Here is a 23,048-nt window from a genome sequence, read left to right as displayed (position 1 = left end):
AAAAGGAAGGGTGTCCTAGGCATCCTACAGCTTCACCAGCTGCCAATGCTGATCACTCGTCCTTCCATCCATCCATCCATCCATCCAGCCTCTTTATAAGCGCTGCTAGACCGCCTGATATTTGAGGTCTAACCTTGTGGTATGCAGCGCTGGTATCACAGGCGGTTTGGCGCACACAGAGGTGTCATAGAAGAGGGGCTTGGCGTTCATCACCCCAGGCTGCATCCTTCTGCATGTGAATGAACTTTTTTCACGTAGAGGACTTTTCTCCGGTGCTCTCTATTTCTGTTGGTGTTTTGATTAAGAACTTTAGAATTTTTTTTTTTATTATTTATGAATGTACTTGGGGTTTTCAATTATTTATGCACGTTATTGTTATGCACTTTGTAAGAAATCGATATATTCATTTATTTATTTATTTTATTCACTTGTTTGCCAGCGCAACACCTTTTTTTTAACTTTTAGAGCTGAGGCTGTCAATCACAGGCTGTGTGCTGGAACTCCTTCTCCTGTCACCATTTATCTCGTGGTGTCAGGAAAACTTGTCAGAAGTGACTCATGTAGGTAGCAGGCGGAGGCAGCAGGCAGAAATGACACTCGGTGCTCTGGACTGATACAAGTACACACTATAGAGGGGTAGGCTTTGTTCAGATTTCATGTCTGAGGTTTACAGACACTCTAATAAATATAAATATGGACGTTCAAACAATGGAAAAACCTTAAATAAAGCATTCAGTCTAAAGTGAGAAAACAATCAAATATGAAGTGCACAAAAAATAGTGACTGTGACAACAATACTGTAAGTGACAAATGTCCAAAGTATCACAGGCTCCTCCCACGTACATAAGTATCACAGGCTCCTCCCATGTACATAAGTATCACAGGCTCCTCCCATTTACATAGGTATCACAGACTCCTCCCACGTACAGAAGTATCACAGGCTCCTCCCATGTACATAAGTATCACAGGCTCCTCCCATGTACATAAGTATCACAGGCTACTCCCATGTACAGAAGTATCACAGGCTCCTCCCACGTACACAAGTATCACAGGCTCCTCCCATGTACATAAGTATCACAGGCTCTTCCCATGTATATAAGTGTCTTAGACTCCTCCCACGTACAGAAGTATCACAGACTCCTCCCATGTACATAAGTATCACAGTCTCCTCCCCACGTACATAAGTATCACAGGCTCCTCCCACGCACATAAGTATCACAGACTCCTCCCACGTACATAAGTATCACAGGCTCCTCCCACTTACATAAGTATCACAGGCTCCTCCCACGTACATAAGTATCACAGGCTCCTCCCACGTACATAAGTATCACAGGCTCCTTCCACGTACAGAAGTATCACAGACTCCTCTCACGTACATAAGTATCACAGGCTCCTCCCACGTACAGAAGTATCACAGACTCCTCCCACTTACAGAAGTATCACAGACTCCTCCCACGTACAGAAGTATCACAGGCTCCTTCCACGTACATAAATATCACAGACTCCTCCCACGTACATAAGTATCACAGGCTCCTCCCACATACAGAAATATCACAGGCTCCTCCCACATACAGAAGTATCACAGACTCCTCCCACGTACAGAAGTATCACAGGCTCCTTCCACGTACATAAATATCACAGACTCCTCCCACATACAGAAGTATCACAGGCTCCTTCCACGTACAGAAGTATCACAGACTCCTCCCACGTACAGAAGTATCACAGGCTCCTCCCACGTACAGAAGTATCACAGGCTCCTCCCATGTACAGAAGTATCACAGGCTCCTCCCACATACAGAAGTATCACAGGCTCCTCCCACGTACAGAAGTATCACAGACTCCTCCCACATACAGAAGTATCACAGGCTCCTCCCACGTACAGTAGTATCACAGGCTCCTCCCATGTACAGAAGTATCACAGACTCCTCCCACGTACAGAAGTATCACAGGCTCCTCCCACGTACAGAAGTATCACAGGCTCCTTCCACGTACAGAAGTATCACAGACTCGTCCCACGTACAGAAGTATCACAGACTCCTTCCACGTACAGAAGTATCACAGACTCCTCCCACGTACATAAGTATCACAGGCTCCTCCCACGTACAGAAGTATCACAGACTCCTCCCACGTACAGAAGTATCACAGACTCCTCCCACGTACAGAAGTATCACAGACTCCTCCCATGTACAGAAGTATCACAGGCTCCTCCCACGTACAGAAGTATCACAGGCTCCTCCCACGTACAGAAGTATCACAGGCTCCTCCCACGTATAGAAGTATCACAGGCTCCTCCCACATACAGAAGTATCACAGGCTCCTCCCACGTACACTAGTATCACAGGCTCCTCCCATGTACAGAAGTATCACAGACTCCTCCCACATACAGAAGTATCACAGGCTCCTCCCACGTACAGAAGTATCACAGGCTCCTCCCACGTACAGAAGTATCACAGGCACCTTCCACGTACAGTAGTATCACAGGCTCCTCCCATGTACAGAAGTATCACAGACTCCTCCCACATACAGAAGTATCACAGGCTCCTCCCACGTACAGAAGTATCACAGACTCCTCCCACATACAGAAGTATCACAGGCTCCTCCCACGTACAGTAGTATCACAGGCTCCTCCCATGTACAGAAGTATCACAGACTCCTCCCATATACAGAAGTATCACAGGCTCCTTCCACGTACAGAAGTATCACAGACTCCTCCCACGTACAGAAGTATCAAAGACTCCACCCACGTACAGAAGTATCACAGGCTCCTTCCACGTACAGAAGTATCACAGGCTCCTCCCACGTACATAAATATCACAGGCTCCTTCCACGTACAGAAGTATCACAGACTCCTCCCACGTACATAAGTATCACAGGCTCCTCCCACGTACAGAAGTATCACAGACTCCTCCCATGTACATATGTATCACAGGCTCCTCCCATGTACAGAAGTATCACAGACTCCTCCCATATACAGAAGTATCACAGGCTCCTTCCACGTACAGAAGTATCACAGACTCCTCCCACGTACAGAAGTATCACAGGCTCCTCCCACGTACAGAATTATCACAGGCTCCTCCCACGTACAGAAGTATCACAGGCTCCTCCCACGTACAGAAGTATCACAGGCTCCTCCCATGTACAGAAGTATCACAGACTCCTCCCACATACAGAAGTATCACAGGCTCCTCCCACATACAGAAGTATCATAGGCCCCTCCCACGTACAGAAGTATCACAGACTTCCCCCATGTAGTAATTCTATATAGTGTAGGTACAAAGGAGGAATTTGGGGGTCTTATAGATCCCCCCATAAAGAGTTGCGGTCACAAAGGATGTTTCTATTCCATGTGACGGCAATAATAGTGATAAAAATTCAAATTCAAGCAACAGTGTAAAAAAAATAATAATAATAATAATTAAAGTGCCCCCCCCTCCTTTGCTCGCTCTCAATGCCCCCCGCTGGTCCCGCACTCACGCAAAACAGCGACCGTCCCCCACATGTGAGGTATCGCCGCAAACGTCAGATGATGGGCAGTCATCCTATACATGGCACTTGGATGAATCATGTCTCGGGGGTCCAATGAACAAAGCCGCAGCTTCCGCCATCAGACCCCGAGACAAGACCAGCATAACGTGGCAGGGGAGGGAATGGGACACATTTAGATTGGGGGAGGGGGACCCCGAATTTAGTCTTGCCTAGGGCAAAAACCAAAATACACCAAAATACACCAAAATACACCCCGGCATACGTCTCTTTAAAAGAAATGCCTTCTTCCATGGCGTGTGTTTTATTTATCTTATCGCGATCTGGAAGTCCCCCGCCGGAAGGTGAGAAGCAGTGCCAGAAAACGGTGATGTCACCGACCACATCTGAAGTCACTTGGGGTAAAAAAAACATGTCCCCCCCCCCCCCCAGCAAATAGAGATTTCTTTTGGTGGTATTTAATCACCTCTGCACTTTTTTATTATTTTGTGCTATAAACAAAAACAAGACCGATAATTTTGCAAAAAAAATATATATATTTTATTTTCTGCTATAAAACACATTCAATAAAAAAACAAAAAGTAAAAAGATTTCTTCAAAAATTTAGGCCAATATGTATTCTGCTATATATTTAATAATAATATTTATAATTAATAAACTAATAATAATAACAATAATTAATAATAATAAATAACCTATAAAAAAATGTAAAAAAAAAATCGAATTTCTTCACAAATTTAGGCCAATATGTATTCTGCTATATATTTAATAATAATATTTATAATTAATAAACTAATAATACAAATAAATAATAATGAATAATAATAACATTAATAATAATAAATACCCAATAAAAAAATGCAAAAAAATCGAATTTCTTCACAAATTTAGGCCAATATGTATTCTGCTATATATTTAATAATAATATTTATAATTAATAAACTAATAATAATAACAATAATTCATAATAATAAATAAATACCTAATTAAATTTTTTTTTAAAAAAGTCAAATTTCTTCACAAATGTAGGCTAATATGTATTCTGATATATATTTAATAATAATATTTATAATTAGTAAACTAATAATACGAATAAATAATAATGAATAATAATAACATAAATAATAATAAATATCCAATAAAAAAATGCAAAAAATTGAATTTCTTCACAAATTTAGGCCAATATGTATTCTGCTATATATTTAATAATAATATTTATTATAATTAATCTTAATTAATAATAATAATAATAATAATAATAATAATAATAAAATATCAAATAAATAAAGTCTTCCTAAATTTAGGCTAATATGTATTCTGCTATATATTTAATAATCATTTTTATTATTATTCATATTAATTAATTAATAATAATAATAAAAATAATAATAATAATAATAATAATAATAATGAATAATAATGAATAATAATAACAATAATTAATAATAATAATAAATACCCAATACAAAAAATTTAAAAAAATCAAATTTCTTCACAAATTTAGGCCAATATGTATTATGCTATATATTTAATAATAATATTTATTATTATTATTTTTATTAACCACTTCAATACAGGGCATTTTGACCCCCTTCCTGCCCAGACCACTTTTCAGCTTTAAGCGCTGTTACAATTTGAATGACAATTGTGCTGTCACACAACGCTGTACCCATATGAAATTTTGATAGTTTTTTTCCCACAAATAGAGGTTTCTTTTGCTGGTATTTGATCACCTCTGTGGTTTTTATTTTTTGCGCTATAAACAAAAAAAGCGAAAATTTTGAAAAAAAAAAAAAAACTCCTTTTTACTTTTTGCTATAATAAATATCCCATGGTATTTTGCGCAAAGCAATCAAGGATAGTCCCTTCAAATCCAGGACAGTCCCTCTCAATCCGGGACAGTCCCTCCAAATCTGGGACAGTCCCTCCAAATCAGAGACAGTGCCTCAAAATCCGGGACAATCTCTTGGAACGTTTTTGCCTTCTTTTTAACAGTGCATTTTATATACAACTATATAGATCAGACCAAAATGAGGGACAAATGAGAAGCAAGCAGGGACAGAGGCACTTTGTTCCAAATCAGGGACAGTCCCTCCAAATCAGGGACAGTCTCTTGGAACTTTTTTGCCTTCTTTTTAACAGTGCATTTTATATATAACTATATAGATCAGACCAAAATGAGGGACAAATGAGGAGCAAAGAGGGACAGAGGGACTTTGTTCCAAATCAGGGACAGTCCCTCCAAATTCCGGGACAGTCTCTCCAAATCAGGAACAGTCTCTTGGAACTTTTTTGCCTTCTTTTTAACAGTGCATTTTATATATAACTATATAGATCAGACCAAAATGAGGGACAAATGAGGAGCAAAGAGGGACAAAGGGACATTGCTCCAAATCAGGGAGTCTCTCCAAATCAAGAATAGTGCCTCCAAATCAGATAGAGCGCCTGCAAATCAGGGACAGTCTCTTGGAAAGTTTTTGCCTTCTTTTTTACAGTGCATTTTATATACAACTATATAGATCGGACCAAAATGAGGGACAAATGAGGAGCAAAGAGGGACAGAGGGACTTTGTTCCAACTCAGGGACAGTCCCTCCAAATCAGGGACAGTCCCTCCAAATCCGGGACAGTCTCTCCAAATCAGGGACAGTCTCTCCAAATCAGGGACAGTCTCTTGGAACTTTTTTGCCTTCTTTTTAACAGTGCACTTTATATACAACTATATAGAACAGACCAAAATTAGGGACAAATGAGGAGCAAAGAGGGACAAAGGGACTTTGTTCCAAATCAGGGACAGTCCCTCCAAATCAGGGACAGTCTCTTGGAACTTTTTTTGCCTTCTTTTTTTAACAGTGCACTTTATATAGAACTATATAGAACAGACCAAAATTAGGGACAAATGATGAGCAAAGAGGGACAGAGGGACATTGCTCCAAATCCGGGAGTCTCTCCAAATCAAGGATAGTCCCTTCAAATCAGAGACAGTGCCTCAAAATCAGGGACAGTCTCTTGGAAAGTTTTTGCCTTCTTTTTAACAGTGCATTTTATATATAACTATATAGATCAGACCAAAATGAGGGACAAATGAGGAGCAAAGAGGGACAGAGGGACTTTGTTCCAACTCAGGGACAGTCCCTCCAAATCCGGGACAGTCTCTCCAAATCCGGGACAGTCTCTCCAAATCAGGGACAGTCCCTCCAAATCAGGGACAGTCCCTCCAAATCCAGGACAGTTTTTCCAAATCAGGGACAGTCTCTCCAAAACCCAGACAGTCTGTTGGAACTTTTTTGCCTTCTTTTTAACAGTGCACTTTATATACAACTATATAGAACAGACCAAAATTAGGGACAAATGAGTAGCAAAGAGGGACAGAGGGACTTTGTTCCAAATCAGGGACAGTCCCTCCAAATCAGGGACAGTCCCTCCAAATCCGGGACAGTCTCTCCAAATCCGGGACAGTCTCTCCAAATCAGGGACAGTCCCTCCAAATCAGGGACAGTCCCTCCAAATCCGGGACAGTCTCTCCAAATCAGGGACAGTCCCTCCAAATCAGGGACAGTCCCTCCAAATCCGGGACAGTCTCTCCAAATCAGGGACAGTCTCTCCAAAACCCAGACAGTCTCTTGGAACTTTTTTGCCTTCTTTTTAACTGTGCACTTTATATACAACTATATAGAACAGACCAAAATTAGGGACAAATGAGTAGCAAAGAGGGACAGAGGGACTTTGTTCCAAATCAGGGACAGTCCCTCCAAATTAGGGACAGTCCCTCCAAATCCGGGACAGTCTCTCCAAATCCGGGACAGTCTCTCCAAATCAGGGACAGTCCCTCCAAATCAGGGACAGTCCCTCCAAATCCGGGACAGTCTCTCCAAATCAGGGACAGTCCCTCCAAATCAGGGACAGTCCCTCCAAATCCGGGACAGTCTCTCCAAATCAGGGACAGTCTCTCCAAAACCCAGACAGTCTCTTGGAACTTTTTTGCCTTCTTTTTAACTGTGCACTTTATATACAACTATATAGAACAGACCAAAATTAGGGACAAATGAGTAGCAAAGAGGGACAGAGGGACTTTGTTCCAAATCAGGGACAGTCCCTCCAAATCAGGGACAGTCCCTCCAAATCCGGGACAGTCTCTCCAAATCCGGGACAGTCTCTCCAAATCAGGGACAGTCCCTCCAAATCAGGGACAGTCCCTCCAAATCCGGGACAGTCTCTCCAAATCAGGGACAGTCCCTCCAAATCAGGGACAGTCCCTCCAAATCCGGGACAGTCTCTCCAAATCAGGGACAGTCTCTCCAAAACCCAGACAGTCTCTTGGAACTTTTTTGCCTTCTTTTTAACTGTGCACTTTATATACAACTATATAGAACAGACCAAAATTAGGGACAAATGAGTAGCAAAGAGGGACAGAGGGACTTTGTTCCAAATCAGGGACAGTCCCTCCAAATCAGGGACAGTCCCTCCAAATCCGGGACAGTCTCTCCAAATCCGGCACAGTCTCTCCAAATCAGGGACAGTCCCTCCAAATCAGGGACAGTCCCTCCAAATCCGGGACAGTCTCTCCAAATCAGGGACAGTCCCTCCAAATCAGGGACAGTCCCTCCAAATCCGGGACAGTCTCTCCAAATCCGGCACAGTCTCTCCAAATCAGGGGACAGTCCCTCCAAATCAGGGACAGTCCCTCCAAATCCGGGACAGTCTCTCCAAATCAGGGACAGTCCCTCCAAATCAGGGACAGTCCCTCCAAATCCGGGACAGTCTCTCCAAATCCGGCACAGTCTCTCCAAATCAGGGACAGTCCCTCCAAATCAGGGACAGTCCCTCCAAATCCGGGACAGTCTCTCCAAATCAGGGACAGTCCCTCCAAATCAGGGACAGTCCCTCCAAATCCGGGACAATCTCTCCAAATCAGGGACAGTCTCTCCAAAACCCAGACAGTCTCTTGGAACTTTTTTGCCTTCTTTTTAACTGTGCACTTTATATACAACTATATAGAACAGACCAAAATTAGGGACAAATGAGGAGCAAAGAGGGACAGAGGGACTTTGTTCCAAATCAGGGACAGTCCCTCCAAATCAGGGACAGTCCCTCCAAATCCGGGACAGTCTCTCCAAATCCGGGACAGTCTCTCCAAATCAGGGACAGACACTCCAAATCAGTGACAGTGCCTCCAAATCAGTGACAGTGCCTCCAAATCCAGGACAATGCCTGCAAATCCAAGACAGTCCCTCCAAATCCAAGATAGTCCCTCCAAATCCGGGACAGCCCCTCCAAATCCAGGACAGTCCCTCCAAATCCGGGACAACCCATCCAAATCCGGGACAGCCCATCCAAATCCGGGACAGTCTCTCCAAATCCGGGACAGTCCCTCCAAATCAGGGACAGTCGGGAGCTATGCATACCTATCCAAGCTATACTCAGCAATAAAAACACAAAAGGATACCCCTAGACAGATCATTTGTGCCTGGCTGTGTGTGCCCTAAGGGAAACGCGGCTTTTTCAGAAGTGCGCTACATTCACATACACAAGGTGGGCATGGAGAAGGAACGTAGCCCCCCCGCCCCCCCCCAGAACAGGAGATCTGAAAAAGCATTTGAGTGATGATGCAAAGGAAGAGAGAGAGAAGGTAGGTACATTCTATTACATTTAGATACATTGTATTTATTTTATTTTATAAACGTTTATAAAATCACAACCATGGCACAGTTTATGTGGTAAACTTGTGTAAGTCCATACCGGGTCCCTCACCTTAAAAACACCAGTTGGTTGTGTTTGCCCCCCAGAATGAAGATCCCCCCCCCCCCCGGTATGACATTATTATCGGGTCTTACCTCTACCGGTCTGCAGCCGATGGAATCTTCTCTCCGTCTTCCAATATTTCAGGCTGACTGTCAGATATAAAGCCCGATGAATCTTTTATACAAGACTTCCTTCCTGAACATTAATGGGAAATGCTGCTTAACCGCTTACCTACCGGGAAACTTTTTTATTTTATTATGTTTTTTTTTTATTTATTTTTTTACCTCCATAAAATCAACATTTTTTTTTTTTTGCTAGAAATATAACTAGAGCCCCAAAACATGAGATATTTACCAATAAAACAAACCCCCACATTTTATTTTCCCAATGTGAATGTGTCCACTTGTTCCAAAGGACCCCCCCCCCCAAGAAATCTTTCACAACAGTTCAGTAAAAATCATAAAAACGCGATGAATACGACCCCCCCCTCCCCCCCCCACTCTTCATGCACAGGTGTGACTCCTCCTCCAGACAGACGGCTCCGCTCACCTCAATACACCACTTGGCGCCCCCAAGCTACGTCATGTGACGTCTTGGGCTTTGTGGTGGTTATATCTGAATGATACCTGAGGCTACAGACATATCATTCAGATATCGGCGTTTTCAGCCGGCGATTCCCTGCACCATAAGAACGATCATAGCGGCTGTTCCACCGCTTGATCGTTCTTACGGACAGCTGGAGGGGACTCCCCCCCTCCCCTCCCGCCGCCCTCCGGTGCTTCCACCGACTCACCACTTCCATCAGTGAGCCAATCACAGGATCCGCCGGCCCCCGGATGATACCATAGAGATTTCCGGCGGACCAGATCATCCCCAGAGTCTCTATGATCGTTCGGAGACCGGGCGCGATGTTATGACGTCACGCCCGGCCTCTGCATTCAAATAATGGCGCGGCCTCGGCTGGGAAGCCGTGATCATTTTTTTTTATTTTTTTTATTTTAGGCTTCCCAGCCTAGAGGTGAGATGTGGGGTCTTATTGACCCCCCCCCATATCTCACTGTAAATATATCCGATCGTGCCATATTCCTATTACAAGGGATGTTTACATTCCTTGTAATAGGAATAAAAGTCATCCAATTTTTTTTTTTTTTTAAAGTGTCAAACTAAAAAAAAATATAAAATTAACAATAAAAAATAAAATAAAAAAATGTAAAGCGCCCCTGTCCCCGTGAGCTCGCACGCAGAAGCGAACGCATACGTAAGTCCCGCCCACATATGAAAACAGGGTTCAAACCACACATGTGAGGTATCGCCACAAACGTTGGAGCGAGAGCAATAATTCTAGCCCTAGACCTCCTCTGTAACGCAAAAAAATGTAACCAGTAAAAAAAATGTAAAGGGTCGGCCATGGGGATTTTTAAATACCAATGTTTGGCGCCATTCCACGAGCGCGTGCAATTTTGAAGTGTGACATGTGTCGGGTGGCACAGTGGTGTAGTGGGCGGCACTCTTACCTAGCAGTACAAAGGGTCGCTGGTTCAAATCCCAACCACAACGCTCCCTGCCTGGAGTTTGCATGTTCATCCTGTGCCTGTGTGGGTTTCCTCCGGGTACTCCGGTTTCCTCCCACACTCCAAAGACATGCTGGTAGGTTAATTGGCTTCTGTCCTAAATTGGCCCCTAGTATATGAATGGGGACCTTGGATTGTGGGCTCCTTGAGGGTAGGGACTGATGTGAGTGTGCAATGTACAGGGATAGGGACAATTGTAGACACTCACTCAAGTTGAACTGGATGGACTGGTGACTTTATTCAACCTAACTAACTATGTACTATGTTGGGTATCTATTTACTCGGCGTATCTTCATCTTTCAATTGGGTTAACTTTACTGTTTTTTTTTTTTAAACGTGTTCGAAAAATTGCTGCGAAAATACAGTGCGAGATAAAAAGTTGCAACAACCACCATTGTATTCTCTAGGGTCCTTGCTAAAAAAAAAACATATATAAGGTTTGGGGGTTCTATGTAGTTTTCTAGCAAAAAAATCAGAATTTTCCATGTAGGAGAGAAATGTCAGAATTGGATGCAAAGTGGTTACAACTCGCTCAGTCAACAGATTCCCAGCCAGATAACTCCCGTCATTTGACTTCCGTCACCGACCAGCTCCCCCCCCCCCCCCCACTCCCAGTTTTACTCACCCGAGCCTCGTAATGACCTCACCGGAGACGCGCTCAACCTCTCTGCCCGTTGTCTCGGCTCTTGATTGGATAGATTGGATAGCCATTGGCTCCTGAATCCAATGGCGCGGGCGCCGGGGGGCAGGGGGCCCCTAGTCCCGTATTCTGTGTCTATGGACGCAAATGCTGGACTCGGGAGCGCGCCCGCAAGGTAACACACCCCCCCCAGGGAGAGCGCTTCTCCTAAGGGGGTTTCCCGATGCGGGGAGGAGCTGCGAGCACCATTGGCGGGGACCCCAGAAGACGAGGTTCGGGGCCACTCTGTGCAAAGCGAACTTCACAGTGGAGGTAAGTACGATATGTTTGTTATTTTTAAAAAAATGAGGGTTTACAACCCCCTTGAACCACTTGCCGACCGCCGCATTTACATATACGTCAGCAGAATGGTGCGGCTGGGCAAATGGGCGTACATGTACGTCCCTTTGAATTTGCCACCGCGCGATCACGTGTGCGCCGAGAGCGGCGTGCGCGACCCTGCCAGGTGCTCCGTGAGTAGGAACGCAAGCGGGCAATTATTGGTTGTTAACCGGTTCCCGACTGGCGCACGCCGATGTACGGCGGCAGAATGGCACGGCTGGGCAAATAGGCATGCAGGTACGTCTCTTTGAATTTGCCGCCGCGTGGTCAGGTGCGCACCAGCAGCGCTGTGCAGGACCCTGCCGGTAGCTCCGCTAGTAGGATCGCAAGCAGGCAATTATTGGTTGTTAACCGGTTCCTGACTGGCTCACGCCGATGTATGTTGGCAGAATGGCACGGCTGGGCAAATCGGCATGCAGGTTCATCCCTGTGAATTTGCCGCCGCATGGTCACGTGCGCGCCGGCAGCGGCGTGCGTGACCCTGCCAGGTGCCCCGTGAGTAGGAACGCAAGCGGGCAATTATTAGTTGTTAACCGGTTCCCGACTCGCGCACGCCGATGTACGGCGGCAGAATGGCACGGCTGGGCAAATAGGCATGCAGGTACGTCTCTTTGAATTTGCCGCCACGTGGTCAGGTGCGCGCCAGCAGCGCCGTGCACGACCCTGCCGGTAGCTCCGCTAGTAGGATCGCAAGCAGGCAATTATTGGTTGTTAACCGGTTCCTGACTGGCTCACGCCGATGTATGTTGGCAGAATGGCACGGCTGGGCAAATCGGCATGCAGGTTCATCCCTTTGAATTTGCCGCCGCATGGTCACGTGCGCGCCAGCAGCGGCGCCCGCGACCCTGCCGGGAGCTCCGTGAGTAGGATCGCAAGTGGGCAATTATTGGTTGTTAACCGGTTCCCGGCTGGCGCACGCCGATGTACGTCGGCAGAATGGCTACGGCTGGGTAAATGGGCATACGGGTACGTCCCTTTAAATTTGCCTCCATGCCATCGTGTGCGTGCCGGCCAGGACTGCCCGTGAGTCGGGTCGTGGGTCCTGCGGACTCGATCGCCATGGGGATACCCGCGATCGTCTCACAGAGCTGAAGAACTGGGAGACGCCGACGTAAATAAGCATCTCTCCTGTGATCGGGAGCAGAGATCAGTGAAGTGTCATTCGTAGCCCCTCCCCCCAACAGTTAGAATCACTCCCTAAGACACACTTAACCCCTCCCCTGCCCCCTAGTGGTTAACCCCTTCACTGCCAGTGACATTTTTATAGTAATCGATGCAGTTTTTTTAGCACTGATCGCTGTATTAATGCCAATGGTCCCAAAAATGAGTCAAAAGTGTCAGATGTGTCCACCGTAATGTCGCAGTCATGATAAAAATCACCGATCGCCGCCATTACTAGTAAAAAAAAAAAAATGATTAATAAAAATGCCATAAAACTGACCCCTATGTTGTAGACCAGAAAGGAGACAGATTGTGTGTTCCTACTAAGTAGGAACACTGATATCTCTCCTCCCGTAGTCAGTCCTCTCCCCCCACAGTTAGAACACAGTGAGGGAACACATTTAACCCCTTGATCGCCCCCTAGTGTTAACTCCTTCCCCTTCCAGTGATATTTATACAGTAGTCAGTGCATTTTTATAGCTCTGATCGCTGTATAGTTGTCAGTGGTTGCAAAAATGTGTCAAAAGTGTCCAATTTGTCCGCCGCAATATCGCAGTCCCCATAAAAAAAAATCGCAGCTCGTCGCCATTACCAGTAAAAAAATAAATAATAATAATAATAAAAAAATGCCATAAATCTATCCCTTATTTTGTAGACGCTATAACTTTTACTCAGACCAATCAATGATCGTTTATTGTGATTTTTTTTAACCAAAAATATGTAGAAGAATACGTATCGGCCTCAACTGCGGAAAAAAAATGTTTTTTTCATATATTTTTTGGGGATATTTATTATAGCAAGTAAAAAATAATGTGTTTTTTTTTCAAAATTGTCGCTCTGTTTTTGTTTATAGCGCAAAAAAAAAAAAAAACGCAGAGGTGATCAAATACCACCAAAAGAAAGCTCTATTTGTGGGGGAAAAAAAGAATTCAATTTTGTTTGGGAGCCACGTCGCACGACCGCGCAATTGTCAGTTAAAGCGACGCAGTGCCGAATCGCAAAAAGTGGTCTGGTCTTTGGCCAGCAAAATGGTCCGGGGCTGAAGTGGTTAACTAATTATTTTTGTGTTGTAATTCTCCTGTATGGGGGCGGGGCAGGGGGTGTGTCCTATGCCTACATATATTTGCTGAAAGGTACCTGGTACGTGATTTGACTTCAAGTGGTTATACTGGGATGATACGCACCAGCGGGCATCACCCCGCTACCGTTTATTAAGAGCCGGCTCTCTTGTAATCAAAGTGGCTAACTAGCTGCTGGATTGCCATTACAATCAGCCGGAGGGGACAAACCCCCCCCCCACACACAAACCATCCTCCCGCTGCCCTTTTCGGGCTCTCTTGTCCCGCCAGGAGACCCCAGCTACTAGCCGGCATTTGTGCCGGCTAGTCGGAGACCCATACTAGGCCAAGATCAGCTTTGATCAGCTCTCCGCTATGGGAAGCCCGAAGCGAAGACACAACATCACTTTTGGTTTCCCCGGATGTCAATGGCGCCACTTCTTGAAAATCAAAAAACACAGATCTTGGTGTTTTGAATGCTTTCAGGGGCAGAGGAGGGATTTGGGGGTCTTACAGATCGCAGATCTCTCCATAAAGAGGACCTGTCACATGTCTATTGATGTCAGAAAGGATGTTTACATTCCTTGTGACAGCAATAAAAGTGAGGGGTGGACACTGAATGGACACTGAATGGAGACCTCCACTGGTCTCCATTCAGTGTCTTCCACCCCTCTCTACCAATCCCTCCAATGGTCTCCACTCAGTGTCCTCCACCCATCTCTACCAATCCCTCCACTGACCTCCATTCAGTGTCCTCCACCCATCTCTACCAATCCCTCCACTGACCTCCATTCAGTGTCCTCCACCCCTCTCTACCAATCCCTACTCTGACCTCCATTCAGTGTCCTCCACCCCTCTCTACCAATCCCTCCTCTGACCTCCATTCAGTGTCCTCCACCCCTCTTTGCCAATCCCTCCACTGGTCTCCATTCAGTGTCCTCCACCCCTCTCTACCAATCCCTCCACTGGTCTCCATTCAGTGTCCTCCACCCCTCTCTACCAATCTCTCCACTGGCCTCCATTTAGTGTTCTCCACCCCTCTCTACCAATCCCTCCACTGGCCTCCATTTAGTGTCCTCCACCCCTCTCTGCCAATCCCTCCACTGGTCTCCATTCAGTGTCCTCCACCCCTCTCTGCCAATCCCCCCACTGGTCTCCATTCAGTGTCCTCCACCCCTCTTTACCAATCCCTCCAATGGTCTCCATTCAGTGCCCTCCACCCTCCCTACCAATTCCTCCACTGGCCTCCATTCAGTGCCCTCCACCCTCTCCACCATTCCTTCCACTGGCCTCCATTCAGTGTTCTCCACCCCTCTCTGCCAATCCCTCCACTGGTCTCCATTCAGTGTCCTCCACTCCTCTCTACCAATCCCTCCACTGGTCTCCATTCAGTGTCCTCCACCCCTCTCTACCAATCCCTCCACTGGTCTCCATTCAGTCCTCCACCCCTCTCTACCATTCAGTCCTCCACCCTCCACCCCTCTCTCCATTCAGTCCTCCACCCCTCTCTACCAATCCCTCCACTGGTCTCCATTCAGTCTCCTCCACCCATCTCTACCAATCCCTCCACTGGTCTCCATTCAGTGTCCTCCACCCCATTCTACCAATCCCTCCACTGGTCTCCATTCAGTCTCCTCCACCCATCTCTACCAATCCCTCCACTGGTCTCCATTCAGTTTCCTCCACCCCTCTCTACCAATCCCTCCACTGGTCTCCATTCAGTCTCCTCCACCCATCTCTACCAATCCCTCCACTGGTCTCCATTCAGTTTCCTCCACCCCTCTCTACCAATCCCTCCACTGGTCTCCATTCAGTGTCCTCCACCCCTCTCTACCAATCCCTCCACTGGCCTCCATTTAGTGTTCTCCACCCCCCTCTGCCAATCCCTCCACTGGTCTCCATTCAGTGTCCTCCACCCCTCTCTGCCAATCCCTCCACTGGTCTCCATTCAGTGTCCTCCACCCCTCTCTGCCAATCCCTCCACTGGTCTCCATTCAGTGCCCTCCACCCTCTCTACCAATCCCTCCACTGGCCTCCATTCAGTGCCCTCCACCCTCTCCACCATTCCTTCCACTGGCCTCCATTCAGTGTTCTCCACCCCTCTCTGCCAATCCCTCCACTGGTCTCCATTCAGTGCGCTCCACCCCTCTCTACCAATCCTTCCACTGGTCTCCATTCAGTGTCCTCTACCCCTCTCTGACAATCCCTCCACTGGTCTCCATTCAGTGTCCTCCACCCCTCTCTACCAATCCCTCCACTGGTCTCCATTCAGTGTCCTCCACCCTCTCTACCAATCCCTCCACTGGTCTCCATTCAGTGTCCTCCACCCCTCTCTACCAATCCCTCCACTGGTCTCCATTCAGTGTCCTCCACCCCTCTCTACCAATCCCTCCACTGGTCTCCATTCAGTGTCCTCCACCCCTCTCTACCAATCCCTCCACTGGTCTCTATTCAGTCTCCTCCACCCATCTCTACCAATCCCTCCACTGGTCTCCATTCAGTTTCCTCCACCCCTCTCTACCAATCCCTCCACTGGTCTCCATTCAGTGTCCTCCACCCCTCTCTGCCAATCCCTCCACTGGCCTCCATTCAGTGTCCTCCACCCCTCTCTGACAATCCCTCCACTGGTCTCCATTCATTGTCCTCCACCCCTCTCTACCAATCCCTCCAATGGTCTCCATTCAGTGTCCTCCACCCCTCTCTACCAATCCCTCCAATGGTCTCCATTCAGTGTCCTCCACTTCTCTCTGCCAATCCCTCCACTGGCCTCCATTTAGTGTTCTCCACCCCTCTCTGCCAATCCCTCCACTGGCCTCCATTCAGTGTCCTCTACCCCTCTCTGCCAATCCCTCCAGTGGTCTCCATTCAGTGTCCTCCACCCCTCTTTACCAATCCCTCCAATGGTCTCCATTCAGTGCCCTCCACCCTCTCTACCAATCCCTCCAATGATCTCCATTCAGTGCCCTCCACCCTCTCTACCAATCCCTCCACTGGCCTCCATTCAGTGCCCACCACCCTCTCCACCATTCCTTCCACTGGTCTCCATTCAGTGTCCTCCACCCTTCTCTACCAATCCCTCCAATGGTCTCCATTCAGTGCCCTCCACCCTCTCTACCAATCCCTCCAATGGTCTCCATTCAGTGTCCTCCACCCTTCTCTACCAATCCCTCCAATGGTCTCCATTCAGTGTCCTCCACTTCTCTCTGCCAATCCCTCCACTGGCCTCCATTTAGTGTTCTCCACCCCTCTCTGCCAATCCCTCCACTGGCCTCCATTCAGTGTTCTCCACCCCTCTCTGCCAATCCCTCCACTGGTCTCCATTCAGTGCGCTCCACCCCTCTCTACCAATCCTTCCACTGGTCTCCATTCAGTGTCCTCTACCCCTCTCTGACAATCCCTCCACTGGTCTCCATTCAGTGTCCTCCACCCTCTCTACCAATCCCTCCACTGGTCTCCATTCAGTGTCCTCCACCCCTCTCTGACAATCCCTCCACTGGTCTCCATTCTGTGCCCTCCACCCCTCTCTACCAATCCCTCCACTGACCTCCATCCTCTCTGCCAATCCCTCCACTGACCTCCATTCAGTGCCCTCCACCCCTCTCTACAAATCCCTCCACTGGTCTCCATTTAGTGTCCTCCACCCCTCTCTACCAATCCCTCCACTGACCTCCATTCAGTGTCCCCGCCCCTCTCTGCCAATCCCTCCACTGACCTCCATTCAGTGTCCTCCACCCCTCTCTACCAATCGCTCCACTGGCCTCCATTCAGTGTCCTCCACCCCTCTCTACCAATCACTCCAATGGTCTCCATTCAGTGTCCTCCACCCCTCTCTACCAATCACTCCAATGGTCTCTATTCAGTGTCCTCCACCCCTCTCTGCCAATCCCTCCACTGGTCTCCATTCAGTGTCCTCCACCCCTCTCTACCAATCCCTCCACTGACCTTCATTCAGTGTCCTCCACCCCTTTCTGCCAATCCCTCCACTGGCCTCCATTCAGTGTCCTCCACCCCTCTTTGCTGTGAATGCCCTTGCATAGCCTAGTCAGAGCCCAGACTTAAAGAGGGAACTGCGGTCTGCTCACATAATTTGTAATAAAAATATCTTTGCCATTCTGAAGCTTCCCTCCAACCACTTTGCATATTATTTTATATATACTGTGATTCTGTACTTGCCAAACATGCTGCAGAAATCTCCCTCCACTGAGTCTGGCTGCAGCCATTTTAACTGTGGGCAGGCGAAGATGCTGCCTGTTCACTTCCTGGATTTACACAGAGGCACACCTCCAGCTCTCGTTGGCCCTCTTATGACTCATCCCCCCCTCCCTTCCTGGCAAACTCTCAGGAGAGAGAGCTGTGCATGATGTCATAAGCCTAGGCCAATGACCAGACAAGAAAACAGAAAGTGGGCCGTATAAGGGATTTACTGGCAGAAAAAAAAATGTTTTACTATCCAAAGTTAAAACAACAAGAGCAGAATATTTAATAGATGGAAAGATGAAGAAATGACCGAAGTTCTGCTTTAAAGTGATTGTAAAGGCAGAAGGTGCATTCTATACATTAAGATAAAAAAGACTTCTGTGCGCAGAACCCCCCCCCCCCCCCAAAATACTTACCCGAGCTCCATCCAGCTCCAGCAATGTTGTAGGAATGTCTTGGCCCGTCCGGAACTCCCCTCGCCATTGGCTCCAGCTGCTGTCAAACAAAGTCAGCCAATGAGAATAGAAAGGGGGCGGGGCCGCAGCTCTGTGTCCGAGTGGACACAGTGAGCAGTGACTTGGCTCAGGTGCCCCCCATAGCAAGCTGCTTGCTGTGGGGGTCACCCGACAGGAGGGAGGGGCCAGGGAAGGAGGAGGAGGAACCCGGGGCTGCTCTGTGCAAATCCACTGCAGCACAGGAGATGTGTTTATAAGGTGTTTATTATTTTTTAATTAAAAAATGAAAATAAATACTTTACAATCGCTTTAAACCCAATTGAAAATCTGTGGGATGATTGAAGATTGCCGCCCACAAACGCCCACCATCAAATTGCAGAAGAGCGAGCAAATATTGCAAAGTCCAGATGTGCAAAGTTATTAGAGAGACAAAATACCAACAGACTAAAAGCTGGAGCTACAGCAAGAAGGGGGCCAACAAAATACTGATACAAAGGGGGGGGGGGGGGTCTTTTTCCAACTCAGTGATTCTGGTTTTGATTTTTTTTTTTTTAGCATGTTGATGTTATTCATTTTGGATGTTATAAGTTGTACTGAGAGTAAATACAGCTGGATAAAACAAAAACTGTGTCTGTCTTCATTTCAGGCTGCAAAGCAACAAAATGTGATTATTTTAAAGGGGGTGACTCTTTTCTATACCCACTGTGTATATATATATGTCCTCCTGGGATGCCATAATACACCCCATGTTTGGGGGTCACATCACCCCCAAAACACCCCCCATACTAACTGCTTCATATCATTGAAGGAAGGATGAATGGTGATAAAAATCTGCTGCCGTCTACCAGGATGATGAAGATAAAATGAGGGGAGACATCCCAGGAGGACATCTCAGGAGGACATCCCAGGAGGACATCCCAGGAGGACATCTCAGGAGGACATCCCAGGAGGACATCTCAGGAGGACATCCCAGGAGGACATCTCAGGAGGACATCCCAGGAGGACATCTCAGGAGGACATCCCAGGAGGACATCTCAGGAGGACATCTGAGGAGGACATCTCAGGAGGAAATCTCAGGAGGAAATCCCAGGAGGACATCTCAGGAGGACATCTGAGGAGGACATCTCAGGAGGAAATCTCAGGAGGACAATCATCCCAAACACAAAGCCAAGGAGAAAGAAAATAGAGCTGCTAGAATGGTCCAGCCAATCACCTGACCTGAATCCAATAGATAATCTATGGAAAGAACTAAAGATCAGAGTTCAAGGTCTTCAAGATTTGAAGACTGTGTGGAAGAATGGGCCAAAATCACACCTGAGCAACGCATGCGACTCGTTCCTCCATACAGGAGCCGGCGTCTTCAAACTGTCATTACCAACAAAGGATTTTGTACCAAGTATTAAATACATTTCAGTTAGCGGGTTCAATACTATTTCCCCGTGTCCTTCCATTTTATTACACAGAACTTCATTTCTGAAGGTATTTGTTTTGGTGTCTTTGTATGCATAAATTGAATGGGTTGTTGCCGACTAGGGATGAGCTTCGTGTTCAAGTCGAACATACGTTCGACTCGAACATCGGCTGTTCGCCCGTTCGGCGAATTCCGAACATTATGGGCCGTTTGCGCCAAATTAGTGTGCCGCTCACGGCCCACAATGCACTGCGCCATCGCAGTGCATTGCTGGCTCATGATTGGCCAAGCATGCACTGTGACCCCGCATGCTTGGCCAATCACAGCGCCGGCAGGGAGGAGAGCCATGATTGGCCACAGGCAGGATGCCTGTGGCCAATCATAGCTCAGGCTGTGTAGTACACGCCCCACACTATATAAGGCTGACCAGCGCGGCGGCCTTGAGTAGTATGTTGGCGTCTGTAGAAGTTAGTGGGTGTTCTGTGTACCTTCAACACAGTACACACCGATCGTTATCGGACGATTTTTCATTCTTGCTCTTCTGTAGTGGTTGTTGTCTGCGTGCCCTGACCGCAGTGTACACCGCTATATTCACCTATATAGCTAGCTATATTTCTCTTTTTAAATAGAGCTTGCAGTCAGTGTTAGGAGATTGTGCGTGCTGTCTGCGTGCTCTGAACCCAGTATACACCGCTATATCCTCCTACATAGCTCTTCTCTATTTGAGCCATCTGCAGGAGTTAGTGGAAGTTGTGTGAGCCTCCAGCACAATATACACTACCCAATTGCTGGTTTTCCCAACTCCCTTCAGGCCATTGCCATGTCTGGAAGGCCAGCAAGGAGAGGCAGACAGGTGCGGGCCGATAAAAGAGGTCAAGCAGGCTCTGTGTCTAGAGACAACAGTGCTGGTCATGGACGTGGTGCATCGTCATCATCAGCACGTGCCCATGGGACACGCTTGTCCTTATTTTCAGCAGCTGGACATGTTGAGCCACAACATGCCAACGACTTGGTAGAGTGGATGACCAAGCCCTCTTCATCCTCCTCATCCTCTCTCACCCAGGCTCAGGGTACTAGCAAAGCAGCTGCCAACGCATCGTGTTCCCTCCTCTCAATGTCATCATCAGTGACTCCTTCCCTAGACCCACCACGTCCTCCTGAGAAGTCTCCTGAACTCTTTGAGCACAGTGTTGGGTACATGCTCCAGGAGGATGCCCAGTGTTTTGTAGGCTCTGATGCTGATACTCAGCTAGAGGAAGGCAGTAGCATGAATGCAGAGAGAGGGGATGCTGAAGAAGGACAGCAATCTGGCAGTCATGTTCCACAAGCTGCAGCATACTGCCAGGTTTGCTCCAGCGATGAAGAGGGAGGGGATGATGAGGGCACTGACTCCATGTGGGTGCCTAGTAGGAGAGAGGAGGAGGAGGAGGCACATGTCCAACGAGGCAGGATGCCCTCCGGGGGCCAGCTTAGGGGCAGCACACCGACTGAATCACACCGCAGAGCTCCGCCTGTGCAGGGCGCTGCCTCTGCGCGTTATTCTAAAAGTTCTTTGGTGTGGGCCTTTTTTGAGACGAGTGCATCAGATCGCACCGCTGCTATTTGCAACATATGTCTCAAGCGTATCTCGCGTGGCCAAAACATCAGCCGCTTGGGCACCACATGCTTGACCAGACATATTTTGACCTGTCATGCAGCTCGTTGGCAAGCGTACCTCAAAGACCCACACCAAAGAACAAAGCGGACCTCTTCTTGGTCCTCATCAGCTGGGATCTCCAACCCCACTAGACCTTCAGTCCTCTCTGAAACCTGCTCTGAGAGGAATGAAGGTGTAGAATTAGGTGTGTCACAGCCAAGTGCTTCCGGGAACTCTGCTAGCAGTACACCCACGTCCGATTACAGCAGGCAAATGTCCCTGCCCCAGCTGCTGGACCGGCGGAAGAAGTTTACTCCCAGCCATCCACATGCCCAGCGGTTGACTGCTAGCTTGGCTAAATTGCTAGCACTTCAACTGCTGCCTTTTCAGTTGGTAGACTCGGCCCCCTTCCGTGAGTTTGTACAATGTGCGGTTCCTCAGTGGCAGGTCCCCAAACGCCACTTTTTCTCACGGAAGGCAATTCCTGCTCTCTATCGGCATGTGGAAGGCAATGTCCTTGCCTCGCTGGACAGGGCGGTCAGCGGTAAGGTGCATATTACCGCTGACTCATGGTCCAGCAGGAATGGACAGGGATGTTACCTGTCTTTCACGGCCCATTGGGTCACTCTTCTGGCAGCTGGGAAGGATGCAGGACAAGGTGCAGTAGTGTTGGAGGTTGTTCCGCCACCACGCCTCCAAAATGCTACTAGTGGTTGTGACACACCTCTCCCCTCCACCCCCTCCTCTTCTTCTTCCTCCATGGCCTCTTCCAGTGCACTGTCCTCAGAACCAGCGGTGCTCCGTAGGCGTTCCAGGGGCTACGCAAGTACGCAGGCAAAACGATGCCATGCCGTGCTTGCGCTGGTTTGTTTGGGGGACAGGAGCCACACTGGGGCGGATGTTTTGTCAGCAGGGGCAGGCCGAGAGGTGGTCGATGCCACGCCAGCTTAAGCCGGGAATGGTGGTTTGCGACAATGGCACCAACCTCCTCTCCGCCCTCCGACAGGGACAACTGACCCATGTGCCCTGTGTGGCTCACGTCCTTAACCTGGTGGTGCAGCGGTTCTTGGGCAGGTACCCCGGCTTACAGGATGTCCTGAAGCAGGCCAGGAAAGTCTGTGTGCATTTCCGCCGATCATTTAATGCCTGTGCTCGGCTGGCTGAGCTCCAAAAGGAGTTGAACCTGCCCAAGAACCGCCTTATATGTGACATGCCCACCAGGTGGAACTCAACGTTGGCCATGCTGCAGCGGCTGCACATGCAGCAGAGGGCCATCAATGAGTACCTGTGCGACTACGGCACCAGGACAGGGTC

Source organism: Lithobates pipiens, unplaced genomic scaffold, assembly GCF_037356315.1.
Source record: "Lithobates pipiens isolate NorthernLeopardFrog02 unplaced genomic scaffold, aLitPip1_a1.2 Scaffold_92, whole genome shotgun sequence".
NCBI lineage: Eukaryota > Metazoa > Chordata > Amphibia > Anura > Ranidae > Lithobates > Lithobates pipiens.
This window is presented reverse-complemented; position numbering follows the sequence as displayed.